At 47.6% G+C, this 14,754-nt stretch overlaps 1 protein-coding gene across 5 annotated transcripts in view; it reads left to right on the top strand.

Moving 5' to 3' along the window:
- The window catches only part of LOC146811923 (sulfotransferase 1C2-like), a 393,580-nt gene that overhangs the window by 24,552 nt on the left and 354,274 nt on the right, over window positions 1-14,754 (top strand). The window contains exon 1 of one of the 5 annotated variants that reach the window (XM_085618891.1): window positions 897-1,076. The exons of the other annotated variants lie outside the window; for them this stretch is intronic. The gene's annotated coding sequence lies outside the window, so the exon portion shown is untranslated. Of the gene's footprint in view, window positions 1-896; window positions 1,077-14,754 lie in introns of those variants that run through there. 5 annotated transcript variants of the gene reach the window in all.

The raw sequence follows: 14,754 nt of genomic DNA, 5'->3' as shown, positions 1-14,754 counted from the left end.
GCGCGTGCCGGGCCTTTTTCTTTCAGGCATCATTTTTTATGATGGACTGTTTTGTGGCCTCTTCTCTCTTTTTGTCCGGAGGTTGCTTCCCAGTTTCGTGCGGACCAGGAATTGTTTTCCCCTCCTTCTTTGTGTCTCCTATTTCTAGGGATTCAATGTGGCTGCATTGTCTGGATATCAGGAGGTCTCTTCTGGTTTCTTTGTATGGGACAGCTTTTCAGGATTTCCGATTCCATGTGTGTGATATTTAGCCTGGTGTCTGAGGGATTGTGGCCTTCCTCTTTGAGTCCGTGGGTTCGGCTGTTGCTTTCTCTGTCTGTCTTGCTGGGCTTTGGGTCCGTTTTTTTAGTTCTCGGCTAGCGCACATGTGCAGTCTCGCTGGCGAGATTTAATGATTTGGGGTATTTTCTGTACAGGGCATTAAGCCCCGTCCCTCTTTTCCATTGGCTGGCGTCACCGTTTATGCTAAATGGTGGCCAGCCATTGGAAAAGAGGTGTTGGTAACGTTTTCGTTCGGCTTTCTGAGCCGTCCCATTTGGACAGGCTTGTCTGCCTTCCTTCTGCCGTGAAAGTTTTCTTATCTTTATGGGCCTATGTGTTTCAAAACACATGGCCCCTTAAAGACAAGAGATCCGGCTGCAGCGCGGTACTCTTTGTTTTTCTCAGACAGCCGAGCTGGTAATGCGAAAAAAAAATTATTCTCAGACAGCCAAGCTGGTAATGCTAAAAAAAAGTTAAAATGTAGCAGGGCGAACTTTGGTCTTCATGGCTCGCCATCATACGCAATTGGTAGGACCGGGTGTGCGTCAGGGCCTGCGCGTTCACAGCAGGGCCCTCAACCAGGCGTGCTGTTTGCCTTCCGCACGCTGACAGGACTCGACGTCTCTTGCCTACAGAAGGGTCACGGCCTCGCCAGGGGTGTTGTGCATTAGACATGACGGTGACTGATGGGAGCTGCTCTGGGCCTTCAAGGAGATCGCCGTCTGTGCTGCCCTCTGCAAGACCTGTGCCACCGCAGACGCGAACTCGGTGCGCCCCAGATGCGACCCAGCGCCGGAGCCTGCTGTCTCGTGAAGGTGAGTTAGCCGATACAACACCTCTTTTAGGAGCATTGGAACATTGTTATGTGACATTAGTATATGTCATTTTGGCGACAAAAGACATTTAGCTTTTTGCCCCATATAATGTAAATGCCTATTGCTCTTTAAATGATGAGAGTCATACAGTTTCTACGCATCTCATCATATTCCAAAATCTCATAATGTCTTGTAGCATTGTAGCAATCAGCCAAAAGCCTTTGTCACAGAAACTCTCGTATCTTGTGGTTACTTTTTCTTGATTCACGCAGCAGCCTTCTCCGTTGGCACAAATTTAAGTGTCGCGCTTTCTATTTGTGTTCATACTGCACGTGGGTGGCTCAAGGTCACTGTCTCGCCAGTCCTCTGAATGGCCTGGCAAACATTCCTCCACCCCTTGAGTCCCCTACCCAAAACGCTAAACCTGTTTTAGGTAAATGAACAGAAAATATGTTTGATCTTAACTTTCGTTTTAATAAAGTCTTCATTTAAGGATTGCCCCCTGTTCTGGCGCGTATATCTAATTTTTAACAGCTGTTTATTTGAAATCCATCCGATTGAAAGTTTTTTTCCAAATCGTATGCGATGTTGCCAATAAAAATATATATTTTATAGAGTATATTGTTTGTTCATAATGCACCTAAAACATGTTCATATCCCTCTAAACACCACCTTCGTAATCGCCCCCCCCCCCCCACCCCTTTCCAAGTAACCAGGCAAAATCTGCCCACTTGGTCATTTATTCCAAGGGATACAAACAAATGGATTTTCTTTATTCTCTGGAGTAACAAATAAATGCATCATAAAATGGCTTGAGTTATGGTATGTTTGCTTGACGTGGAACTAAAAAATTCCGTTATTAAGCACCACAAAGGTGGTTGACCCTCGCTCGGCACCTGGTACCCCGAGTCCCCGGAAGTACCCGCTGGTCCTTAGAGCAGTGAGGGTTGTTAACAGGCGGCGTGGGTATCCCAGGGAAGGCTCCGGCGAGTAGAAGCGGGGTTTACTTTTAGTGCAAACAAAGCTTGTTTTCTTGCCTTTTATTGGGCTAACATGAACGTGATGGTAAAGAGCCCAGCCTTCCATAGCCCACGGACCCGTGGCTCTCTCTGGTGCCCGAGAGCACGAGCTGCGTGTGCAGAGCCAGAGATGACGCGTGAGCCGGGCGAAGGGCAGGCGCGCGCCATGCTGCTGATTTGAATGATATCGGAGGCGTTATCTGTGTATAGTGTCTGCCTGGTCTGCTGTGCATGATCGGAGGTGTGTATCATCGAGATATCTATTTAGTTGTATCCCTGTACCTGTGTTGCGTTGAGTGTGAGGGTTCCAGCCTGCTTGCTATCTGTGTGGTTTGTGGTAGGTGAAACCGGTGTAGTGTTCACTAAGGTGGCTCTTAGAGCACGTGGGTGTCGGGCGAGGGCTGTTCTGTTTATTTTTTTGTGTGATCAGTCGATTGGTCGTGTGTGTATCATTTTTGTTGTATATTATCTGCGCTACATATGTGCTGTGGATGACCTCTGCATGTATGATATTTGTTATTTGTGTTAGTGTGTGGCATCTGTAGTGTAAGCTGCGCGGTGATTTGTTGTGTGTAATGTGTTTTGTGTGCCATTTCTGATGTACCCCGAGTCTAATGCGTGTGTTTGCACCGTGCTTTACTCACCATAAGCTTAATGTTGTCTGTTTTCTCTGTTTTAGTGCATGTGTTACGTGCGGTGCATGTGGTGATAACAATAATGTCTTGCTTTGATATAGCGCTTCAACCGCACTTCTGTGGTTACACAGACTATGGATGATAGGTAGTGTACTGCACTTTCAGTGGCACGTGTTAGCTGAGATTCAGGAGTTGTGGGTGACCCGTGCGATCTGTGATGCCTCTTGCCCGTATAACTTTCTTGCAATGTATGTTATGCGAGTTAACTGTAATGTATGTCATTGTATGTGTGTGGCGTGTGCTCACTGGTCTGTATTGTGCTGTTTGTGTGCTCAATTTGAATTATGCTTTCTGAATTGTGCGTTAGCTGTAGTGTTTGTTTTTCTGCTCTATATATTTTGTGTTTTTTCTACGAAATATGGAGTAGGCGTTCTGTGCTGTGGTGATGGCGTGTGAGGTCGGTGGTTTGCATGTTGTGTGACACATATTGTGGACTCGATCTGTGAGGTGTGGTACCTGTGTGTTTGAACAGCACTGGTTGTGGTGTGTGGAGTGTTCTAAATTGCGTGAGGGGCATGTGTGTGATCTGTACTGTCTGAGAGTTAAGAGTCCGGGTGGGTTTACTGCCCCCAGGTTGTTGCTGTTAGTGTGGGCGGCATTTGAAGTGCTAAGGAGGCACATTAAAGTTGTCAGTGCCTTGCTTCGATTTGAACTTACAGCCTCTTGTGCCCGGCTCCACCACAGATGCTGGTCTTCCGGTTTTGTTCATGTTATCTGCATTTAGGCATTCCACCTAGGTTAGCTATGTTTGCTGGTTATAGTCAGTGGTTTGTCAACATAATTAACATTTCAGTCTCGTGTGGCAGCACTGCTCTATACAATGATACTGTAAAGAAGCTGTTGGGGAGCGCTGTATGCACGTCTCCAAACTGAGGTTGGGCTGAGTGGTTGCCCGGTAATGGCTGTAAGAGAAGCTGTTTGACTGGTCTGACCTGCTCGCCAAGATCAGACAGTCACCTCTGGAGAGGGCATCGCCGACGTGCCTGCTTCCTGTGCCAGTCACAGCCATCGCTTGTAAAATGCAAATGAGAATTCTTGAACACAACCAGAGTGGCCTGCGAGATCTCACGCACAGAGGGCATGTGTGCCAGGCCCAGCCTTGTGCCACAAAGGTGTTGAAGCGTTCCAATCGCAAAGCCGCACGCATGCACACAGAAACACACACATGCACGCGGCCCCTCACATACGCACATGGAGCCTCTCTGTCACACATGCACTAGTTACAAGTAGCACTCTCTGACAGTTTCATACAGATAAACTCTCTCTCATACCACTCTCTCACACACACACAAACATACACACACACCCTCACATATGCACATGGAGCCTCTCTGTTACACATGCACCAGGTACAAGTAGCACTCTGACAGTTTCATACGGATAAACTCTCTCTCATACCACTCTCTCTCTCACACACACACAAACATACACACACCCCGTCATGGAGCCTCTGTCACACATGCACCAGGTACAAACAAGTAGCACTCTGGCAATTTCATAGGGATAACCTCTCTCTCATTCCACACTGTCTCTCTCTCTCGCTCACACACACACACACCAATATTCATGCACGCAGCCCCTAACATATTCACATGCAGCCTCTCTGTCACACATGCACAAGGTACAGGTAGCACTCTGACAGTTTCATACGGATAACCTCTCTCTCATACCAGACTGTCACACACACACACATACACACTCACACTTCCTGGCTCTATTACATACGATGTACACCTATAACTAGTAATCCCTCACGGTCTCATACATGCGCACACACCTTCTCTCACACACACCCAGTCTCTTACACACTTAAGAGGTATACCTGTAAGTAGCAGCCCTCTCTCACACCCACGAGCACACAGCCTCTCTCTGAAAGTGAAACACGCGAGACACACCAATGGGCAAGACTCTCTCACAGTGCCACACTTGCCACAAACCCCTTCTCGCACATGAACAGTCTCTTCACACAGGAGGTAAGTGTAAGTAGCACTGCTTCGCAGTCTTAACATACACAGGCAGCCTCTCTACCTCCCACACACCTACTTTCACACACACATGTATCAGCAGTCTCCCCTCAGAGGCGTAGCGACCATTGGTGCATCAGGTGCAGTGCTCTATGTTGCTCCCCCATCAGCAGTTAAAGGGTCCGTGTTCCTCGCTTGCACCAGTGCCCATGGCATGGTTGCTGCGCTGCCGCGGTCCCTCACAAGAGCGCGCGGCATCTCTCGCACTCCGGATGCAGTCGCCGGCTGTAGCCCTCTCCCAGCAGCGAGGCCTCCCTCTATTCCAGAGGTCTTCAAACTTTTTGATGCCGAGACCCCCTTGTCAAAATCTTTTTGGTGTAAGGACCCCCTCCTGACAAAAAATTCTAGAACTTAGTACTCCTCATCATTGACAACTATCGACAACTATAAACGTCCCCAATTCCCACAACAAATAATTTTTACAGTGGGCAAATAATATTAAACAGTGTTTAGCAAAGCAAAGGTCAATGATCGTGGGGGCGTTGTCAAAGGTCTGTCTAAAAACAAAGGGCCTCATTTATGAGGAATTGGCGTAGGGCAGCTCCGCAAGTCTTCTTGCTGCGCTGCCCTATGCCAAAGTGAAAGGGCAGGAATGCACCTTATTTATGAAAAGTGGTACATTCCTGTCCTTTCACTCTGTGTTGGCACACAAATTGCTGCCTACCGCCAACATAGGCAGAGTTGTTTTTGTGCAGGAAGGGGCACCTTCCTGCACAAAAACAATCCAGAGAGGGGTTTTCCTCTTTCTATGTGTGCTGCAGAATACAGCACACATCGAAAGTGGAAATAATGAAGAGAAATGAAAACATTTCTCCTCGTTATGCCTGCTGTGTTGATGCATACGGTTTTGGCGCTGCCCCAGGTTTACATGGTTTTGTAAATCTGGGTCAGGGTCAAAATCCGAGGGCGTTGTGTGGGAACACCCACTGCAACGCCGATGGAACACCTACTTGACACAGAGTAAGGCAACGCAGCAACTTGCACTGCTTTGTCTTACTCCATATCTATGAGGCCATGCAAAGCCACGCTGGGTGACTTTGCGTCGCCACATAGATATAATTGAGACGCTTGCGCTACCAGAGCTTCTAAAAAAGTGACACTCCAGCGGCACAAGCATCTCATAAATAAGCCCCCAAAATATTTTGTTCGTTTTTTTAGAACTTTCACAATTAGGTAGCTACATATAAAATAATGGATAGCTTAAATGAAAAATACATTTTAAAAAGAATTAACTCGGTGAGAAATGCACTGTAGTACATTATGAAACCTCTATTAGTTAATGCACTGCAGAGGTCTGTGTCTTGGAACCAGAGAGCCACAGATTTACATTTGGTTGGTGCAGTGGAGAATAGGGACATGTCATTTGTTGTGCTACGAGGTCACAGCCTGTGACAGAAAGCACTGTGAATGCGTAAGTCAGAATTTTATAATATTGTAGGACAAAATGAAGCTTTCAAACGTAGATTTTAGTAATACCAGTACATAAGTAATGCGATTTTTATTTTGCACAACTGTCCCTTCAACCCTCCTCCGGGGTACTAAGCGCTGTGTACATACAGGTACAATTAAACGCACGCACTATACAGCCCAGGTATTGACTCTTCCTACTACCACTGAAAAAATACCAAATCTTTGCAATCACAATGCTTGGAGTGATTACCACTCCCAAGTACCCTTTACATTTGCAGATTAACTCATACCTGCATTTGCATTTCATTCAGTCAAGCAGGCAACCTGGTGTGAAGTATTGTTTTACCTGTCTGCTCTGTCTCTCTTTTTCACAGCACAGGAGACTCAATTAACATCAGCAGAAGCATTTTACCTATCATAATAAAGCGCCCGGAATGGTGTCTTTTTACAAAAGGAAAAGCACATGTTGGATTCCAGGCAGAAGTGAGGCCTGGAAATGTGCGACCCCCTTTCCATGACTCCAGGGCCCCCCTGGGGGTCGCGCCCCACAGATTGAAGACCTCTGCTCTATTCTCACCCAGTCCAGGCCCCCGCACCCCAGGCACTCACTAAGGGGTACCCATCGGAGCAGCCTGCAGGAGATGGATTTTCGTAGAATGCCGTTGGGGGCCCTTCACGAAGTACCGACAAGCGCCAGCGAGAGGCCCCCACGGGACCTGACATTTAATTTCCAAAGGAGCAGGCAGAAGGTGAAGCTGAAAAACTGCTTCCCCTCCATCAACAGAGCAAAATCTATTTTTTTCATAACAAAGTTTACCGGCTCTGTAATATTTCCATTTGTAGAAATTAAAATATAAATAAATGTTCCGTGGGGGCCAATATGGTTCATAAATCAACGCCTTTTCAGAACTATGCCATTAACAGCAAGGCAAAAAACAAAACAAAAATAAAATAAAAAAATATAAATGTTAAATGTATAAAATATTCCCATCAATATGCAACACAGTTATGCGCGCAAGCCCACCCAGAAAAGCACACAGAGACATCATTCATGTGTAAAAACAATGTAATTCTTCAATAAGTAAATGCATTTCGCGAGCCTATGGCTTTAATACTCATTTCACAGCGCCAGTACACCCCGCACTTACAAAATACACAATATAAAATAACGTCACCATGACCTTATACAAATGAGACAGGTGGATGGGTGGCTGGGCGGGCAGATGGGTGAGTGGATGGGTGGGTGGGTGGATGGACTTGTTTCCCAAACTAAGTGCACCTTGACACAATAAAATTATCTGTGTCTTTGGACACTGGCTGCCGATGTGGTTGTCGATTGCCTGTACACATCGTGCTCTGGTAGCCAGTCTGTGGGTTTCTTCTCCTGAAAGGACGCGAGCTTTTGCTCGCAGCTGGGCTGGAGGTACACATCAGGCTGTGTGAGGCAGGGATTGGTCAGGCACACACAGGGGTAGCACCTCAGAGGAGCAACTGGGGACACGAGGACAAGACGAGACACTGAAAGTGAGAAAGGACACCCCGCCGGTCTCTGGAGGCTCACCTGAACCTAGACCTGAAGCGAGGACGATGGTCGTGCTCGCCGGTGCCCTCTCTCCATCACACCGGCCCTCAGCCCGGTGGGCCACTCCTGTGCGCTCACTTTACCTCCCCCACTAAACTGTGCGTCCAGGGACCGGCGCTGGGAGGGTCTTCCTACCTCGGGCACTCTTCATTCATTTTTAGGTCTCGTCTGAGACAGCGCTTTAGCGCTGCTCTGGCGAGACTTATAGTAAGCGAGTTTTGGCAGTGCAAACAGTGGCTTTTCAGGCCTCCAAATACAGTGCATGTGCGTCGGCCGGGCGCGCGCACCATTTGGAGGCCTGAAAGCACTCGTTTGCTTTCCCTTTCGCGGGCTGCACGGCCGCTTTGATGTGATCGCGATCGCGATTACTTTCACACACGCACATACACAGCTGTGCCACTGCACCTGCTGCACCTTCTCTTTCCAGACTTCACAGAATACGTTTTTCTGGGTTTTTTGGGTGTCCCTTATTGGATAGCATTATTTATTGCAAAGCATGGAGTCCTTATTTCCCTCTGCATTTGGACTGTTTACAATTTCATTTAGCTGTGTGTTGTAATGAGAATGTGCACATCTCATGTCAAAGACCAATTATACTCGTAAACTCAATCCATGTTTCTCTTTATCGAACAGCGACAAACCTTTCTGGACGACTCAACTCAAAGTTATGCTTTACTGTAGGATTACGATATCATGAAAATCATATTTTAGTTGATGTTTTATTGATCTAATTATTAAGAAAAAATACTAACTATTATTTACTCTGTTGTGGTATATAGATTAGGCCCGGTTAAAATGCTGTTACGAGGCGCAATTTTGCGGTACGATAGTAGCACAAAATTTCAGAAATTAAATTATTTCACCATGCTGCGTATTTATGCACGTGCTCAAAGGCAGCATGCAGACGACCAGAACACGAGTGGCTGCTTCTTTCCAGGAGATTTTTTTTCAGCTCAAACGTGTCCTCTGCACTAACACATCTTGCGCTCAAGTATACTGCCAAATGCTAGTTTTATATTTCTCATAATTCTGTGTAATTTCGTCTAACATTTCAAACATTTCACGTACTTATGCATATGCAAATAATGCAAATTTTGGACACTCCCTATAACACGCATTTGCAATGCAATAGGTCTCGCATTTACGCGAGTTTGAGATATTGACAATGCCTTTTATTTTTGTTTTTAAAACCTAAATAAAAGGCATTCTCATTTACAATGCCAATAGCTTAAACTCGTGTAAATAGGAGACCTATTGCATTGCAAATGCTTGTTGATGAAGGGCCTCTGGTAACAGGCCAGTTAAATGACCACTTCATCACAAGTGTTGTGACCCCTGGGGAGCCCCGTAGCACGTCCCATGGAGGGCACTTATTCACTCTCAAGGCAGAAAGAGAGTGTGTTCACCCGCTACCGTCTTCTCCTCACTAGAGCTGAGATGCGAAAGGTGGGGGAGGCCCCCCAGTGAGGATACCTTGCTGATGGCAGCTGTCAGGACTCTTAGTGGCACCCGAGCCATCCACTGCACAAAAAAGCCACTAGCAAGGCCTCAACTAACAGCAACAGCCCTACCACGGCTTTCAGCAACTAGCAGCACTCTAGACTGCAGGCCGCACAACCAGCCACTAGCAGAACAGTAACTAATAGCAGTAGGCAGCTCGCCGCTGTCAGCAACCTACCTGAACCCTCTGCATCCCTCACTCCCCTGCCTCCCTGCTGCAATTGATGCCTCCTACCTGAACCCCGTGCATCCCTCACCCCTGTTCCTCCCTGTCCATGATGTTGCCTTCTTATACGTGCATCCTTCACCCCTGTGCCTCCCTGCTGCCCTTGATGGCTCCTTGCTGTACTCCATGCATCCTTCACTTCCACGCCTCCCTGCTGCCCTTCTTACCTCCTTGTAGTACCTCGTAGATCCTTCACCCATGTGCCTCCCTGCTGCCCTTCTTCATTCCTGTACCCCGTGCATCCCTGTACTCTAATGATTCCTTGCTGCTCTTGAAGCCTCCTTCCTTGCAACACTTACATCCTTTCGTCCTGTGTGCCTCTACAGCCCTCGATGAGTCCTTCCTTGTACCCCGTGCACCCTTGCACCCTTGTGTCTGCCTGCTGCCATTGATGCTTCTTTCCTGTTCCTCGTGCATCCTTCATCTCCATGCATCCCTGCGGCCCTTGATGCCTCCTTCCTGCATCATTTCACCCAGTTTCTCCCTGCTGCCCTTGATACCTCATTCCTGTACGCAGTGCACTTGTTCACCTCTGTGCCTCCCTGCTGCCCTTAATGCCTCCTAACTGTACCCCCTGCATGCTTTCACCCTTGTGCCTCCCTGCTGCCCTTGGCGCCTCCTTCCTGTCCCCCTTTCATCCTTTCACCCTGTCCCTGATGCACTTGATGTCGCTTTCCTGTACCCCCTGCATCTTGACACCCGTGTGCATCCTTGCAGCCTTGGTGCCTACTTCCTGCACCCCCTGCATCCTGAAACCCCTGTACCTCCCTGCTGCCCCCTTCCTGCACCCTGTGCATCCCTTCACCATGTGCCCCCCTGGTGCCCTTGGAGCCTCCTTCCTGCACACTGTGCATCTTTCACCCATGTGCCTCCCTGCTGCCCCTGGTGCCTTCTTCCTGTACCCCCTGCACCCTGGCACCCCGGTGTTTCTCTTCTGCCCGTGGTGCCTCCCTGTACCTCCCTGCTGCCCTTGGTGCCCCCTTCCTGCACCCTGTGCATCCCTTCACCATGTGCCCCCCTGGTGCCCTTGGAGCCTCCTTCCTGCACACTGTGCATCTTTCACCCATGTGCCTCCCTGCTGCCCAGGTTGCCTTCTCCTTGTACCCCCTGCATCCTGACACCCCTGTACCTCCCTGCTGCCCTTGGGGCCTCCTTCCTGCAGCCCCTGCATCTCGACACCCCTGTACCTGCCTACTGCCCTTGGGGCCTCCTTCCGGCACCATGTGCATCCTTTTACCCTGTGCGCCATTGGGGCCTTCTTCCCGCACCCCATTGCATCCTTCACCCCTGTGCCTCCCTGCTGCCCTTGGTGCCTGTACCCTCTGCATCCTGACACCCCATGCCTCCCCTTCTGCCCTTGGTGCCCCATGCCTGTACACCCTGCGTCCTGACACCCCTGTGCCTCTCTTCTGCCCTTGGTGCCTTCTTCCAGCCAAGGACCCTCCATCAGACCAGTGCCAGGCAAACATGAAAAGCCAGCAGCTCAGACGGTCCAACATCCAGGTAGAAACCAAGCCCGACCCTGCTTAACATTGGAGATCAGACAAGAGCATGTGCCACCAGGGTGGAATGGCCGCAATGCTGGAAAGACCACACTGGTCAGCCAGGAACTCCATGGGCACCACCAAGACCAGCCCGAGTCACCTCACAGCATCAATAACACGTCCTCCTGATCAGCCCAGCCACAGGAAGATGCGCCTGGATGTCCGGTGCCCGAGCCACAAGGGGTCGTCCGCCAACAAACGCAGCTCCCAGCAAGCCCAGCAGGCCAGGAGACTGTGCAGCAGGACGTTGAGGACTTCCCAGTAGCCCAACTGCATCCAGAGAACACTGCAGCAAGCAGCAGCAGGTAAGTCAACCAGCACCCATGTCCCACAACGCTCACATACCAACTGCAATTCAACAAATGTGGTTTATTTGATAACTTACCCTTGTGGCTTGAGGTATGTGAGCATGACCACACGCAAAATCAAACAACGCGTGTGTGAACATCGCAGTAATATCCGATGTAAAAGAAGTGCCACTCGAATGACGGATCATTTTCTCCAGATGAACCACACAACCAATGATTTGCTATGGACAATTATCGAACAGATTACCTTGGGGGGAAACTTAACACAGAGACTTTTCGAGAAAGAGCAACGGTGGGTATACCATTTGGCAACCCACATTTCGGGTCTCAATGATAATATTCTAAGGGGCACGGTGTTATCACGTTAGCTGTATTATCCCCCACAAATAAATTTGTGCGCATTCTAGATATGATTATGAAGTTTCATAACCTGCTCTATATGTGTCCATATAGGGCCTCTTTATTCATAGCTGTTACCATACTAATATTTATGATTGGTTTCTTAACCCTGTTTAATATTCTCCTAACAAAATAAAACCACCCCGTTTCACGGGCGAGTATGCATTGAATTCTACCTTCTGAAAACAGTAAGGGATTTCCCGTTTTCTCTGTTAGCGGCAAGCATGAATAAAGTTTTCGCATCTTTTCAATTGGATGGCTCTTTAACTTTTAACCAACAGGTCTAGTTTTATCACGCTATACGCTTCGTGACGTCATGACGTTACTACGTGTGCGCGTTGGAATCAGGATTCTTTACCGGCAGCATTACTTAAAGCCCGTTCTCCCCACTGACCAACATCGTCGGAGTCCTGCCACTGGGCTAAACAAAGTCGGCTGTGGGCGTCGGACTTTGGAGTAGTAAGTTGCTGATAACGCTATCCTTACATGACGGGTGAGTTGTACTTAACAATGCACTGATGCTAATTGGCAGCTCTATGTTTTTTTTGTTAACACAGTGCGACTATAAGTACGCGCCCCCGCGTCTGGACCCATGGGGTAATGCCTCTGCATTTTACAAGAAAGCGGACCCTCTCTTTTGACCACTCAACATCTACAAGGTTCATCTCCATCATGTTGTATGCTTAGTTCAGTCTAACTAAACAGGCGTGTGTTTATAAAGTGATTAGCATTGACTAATATAGAGCGCATAATAGAGACGTTCTGTTCCCCTATTGCAAGAAACAGGTTTTTTTGGAGACAAGGCACCTGAAAAATATTACAGTGGTATATGGTGCTGGGTTTACCCCAACCTCTTAATGAAGTGGGTCGTTGTTAATGGCACTGCATAAATGAGGTGATACAGTTAAGAGCACCATTCACCACGATAAGGTGCAAGCTTAATCACTCTTGTGTTTATTTTGTCTCGAGGACAACCAAGAAAATATGTATGTCTGTACGATTTGTGTTTGTGTGTTTGTGTCTCTTTTTCGTTTACAGAAACACACGGCTTTCAGAAATGTGGGAGGCCTGACTACGAATTGTAAGTCTTGAAAAAATGATTTCCAACACCACAGGTTAGTGTGCGCCTTAGTGTGTGCATACCGCCGTGGTGTGTCTCTTTCCTTTGGTCCTGACAAAAGCCTTGCTAAATTAGCGAAACGAGGCAGAAACATGTTGACCATGAATTTATTGACTTACACTATGGATGAGTCTGGATAAATTTGGCTAGACTATTTTGACATCCAACTATCATTTTAACCCCTTCGCTGCGGCGCGAATACCGCCGGGCGCCGCGGGGGTGCGGGGTGAGCGCGGCGCCGCCATGCTCATGACGGAACCACGCTGTCATGAGTCACGGGCGAGCTGTGCTCATGACGGCGTGGTTCCTTCACGACTCCGCCCACTTGCATTGTTTGCCCGCACAGGCGGGGAATCAGTGTCGCGTGGGCGGAGCGGCCACAACGGCCGCAGTTATGATGGAACCACACCGTCATGAGTACACGCCGCCCGTGGCTCATGACGGCGTGGTTCCGTCATGAGCACGCAAGGGGTTAATAGTGCCCGGTTTACCAGGAATACAGTTTTTTTGGTTCCAATCACTTTTTAAACCACTTTTTCACTTTCATCATACTTGGACGATACAAAAAACCTGCTCCGCTGTAACCAGGCGTTGTAGCACACCAGGGAGGCACTCGGCCTCTCTGGTGGGAACCCAATGATGAAGCATGTCACCAACTAGGTTGGTGAGTGAGGGTTCTTTTTACTTACAAGAGTGATTTCACTTTTCTTTTCATCACCAATTTTTTTTCGTTCTGCACTTTTTTGTTGTTAGATTCAGACTACTAACAAGAGTGTCTTAGTTATCCCTCTCTCTCTCTTTGTTGAGATATACTGGTTTATGTTTGGCCTCATTGGTTGGTAGACCAACTAATTTTCTTTCTATACTTAGGCCACCCTCCTCACAGATTTGTATAGTAAAACCACTGTACCTTTGTCTGAACCATCAAATTGAAAATAGGGTATTTAGTGGACCGATTATATTGCAGGGTGCGGATGCTGCAGGCAACCACAGGGCATGGTAGGTAATCACATCCACAGAGAAACATTTTCCGCACTTTTTCTGCCTCCCTTACTGCCATGCCAAGCACCGCCTCTTTCAGTGATTAAATTTAGTAAAACATAAGTGAAGAATTCCAAAGACTTTCTTAGGGGCCCAACACTGGCACTGCCGAATGCCTGGATAACAGACAACTGTTATGTAGACTGTTGGGTCTTGATTCCACCTCATGCTTCTTTTTTCATTACCCCACAAACCTTGTCTCTTTATCTCACTCTTGCAGGTTCATTTTCACCTGTTTTCTCCCTTTGTGCTGTTTTCCTATCATTCTCTTCCTCCTTCCTTCTCCAATTTCTGCCTTTATTTTTATTGCTCAGGGCCAAACGTTTAGTGATGAAAAATAACCCCTGATCCCCAAAACAGAGTGCCAGTGCAAACACCACCTACAATTGCTATCTGTAAGGTGCATGTTAGGGAAGATCTTCAAAATAGCAATTATGATATTTATCAATGTTTTCCAACCACTATCTGGTTGTGAAATATTGAAAGGTTACTGAGGTGGGGTGGTAACACATACACAAAAAAGAAGAGATTTCCTTAGGTCCCCTTCCTCTTTGTGAATGTAGAAAACGTTTGATGGGTAGTAAACAAACTTGAGAAAAAATAAACTTATTTTGCCTTATATAATCCTGTTTCCTTGATGGAAAATAGGCTGCATTTTTAAAAAAAAGTTTAAAAGTTTACTTTATTAAAATGTGTTCAGGACATGGTGGACTGCTAACAGTAGCAGTCCATCCTCTTTGTGATGGCATCCAATTGAAGTAAGTTACAGTTGGAAACCCATTTCATGAACATTGATGAGGTAGGTCGGAT

The sequence above is a fragment of the Triturus cristatus genome, chromosome 7 (assembly GCF_964204655.1).
Source record: "Triturus cristatus chromosome 7, aTriCri1.1, whole genome shotgun sequence".
Taxonomy (NCBI): Eukaryota; Metazoa; Chordata; class Amphibia; order Caudata; family Salamandridae; genus Triturus; species Triturus cristatus.
Note: the sequence above shows the minus strand (reverse complement) of the source record. Positions and strands in the feature narration are given on the sequence as shown.